The following is a 562-nucleotide window of genomic DNA, read 5'->3' on the forward strand; positions in this document are numbered from 1 at the left end:
TCCCTAGCATGACCCTATAAATATATATGTACTACTGAACCTTTTGTAATTCTTATGATGATAAGAGCAAACATCTCTCTTTCAAGTGGACGTAGGCTATATCAAGTAGCTGAACCACTATAATTCTGTGTGTCTTATTCTCCTTATTTCCCTTTATCTATTTCTTCATGGTATCAGAGCAGGACTCTTGAGTATCTTGTCTCTTTGACTTCTCATGGGTGTTTCATCTGACAAGGCTTCTGTCTTTACCATGGATGTCGATGGTAATCCTAATCTTCGTCTCTGTTCAGTGCTTTTAAATGGGTTTAATTATATTGCTTGGTCAAGGGCTGTTATGTTGGCTCTTGGAGGAAGATCGAAGCTTGGTTTCATCAATGGAACCATTCGAGCACCAGAGGCTAGCGATCCAAAGTTTGAGGACTGGTTCCTTCATCAAAGGAAATCATCTCATCATCAACGCAATCATCTGCAATCTCTCATCAAAGTCAACCTTGATTTTTGCCTTCCTGTCATAGCTGATCTGGATTGATTCTCTTCATCAATCCCATTGTATTTACCTTAT

This window comes from Prunus persica, chromosome G2 (genome assembly GCF_000346465.2).
Source record: "Prunus persica cultivar Lovell chromosome G2, Prunus_persica_NCBIv2, whole genome shotgun sequence".
NCBI lineage: Eukaryota > Viridiplantae > Streptophyta > Magnoliopsida > Rosales > Rosaceae > Prunus > Prunus persica.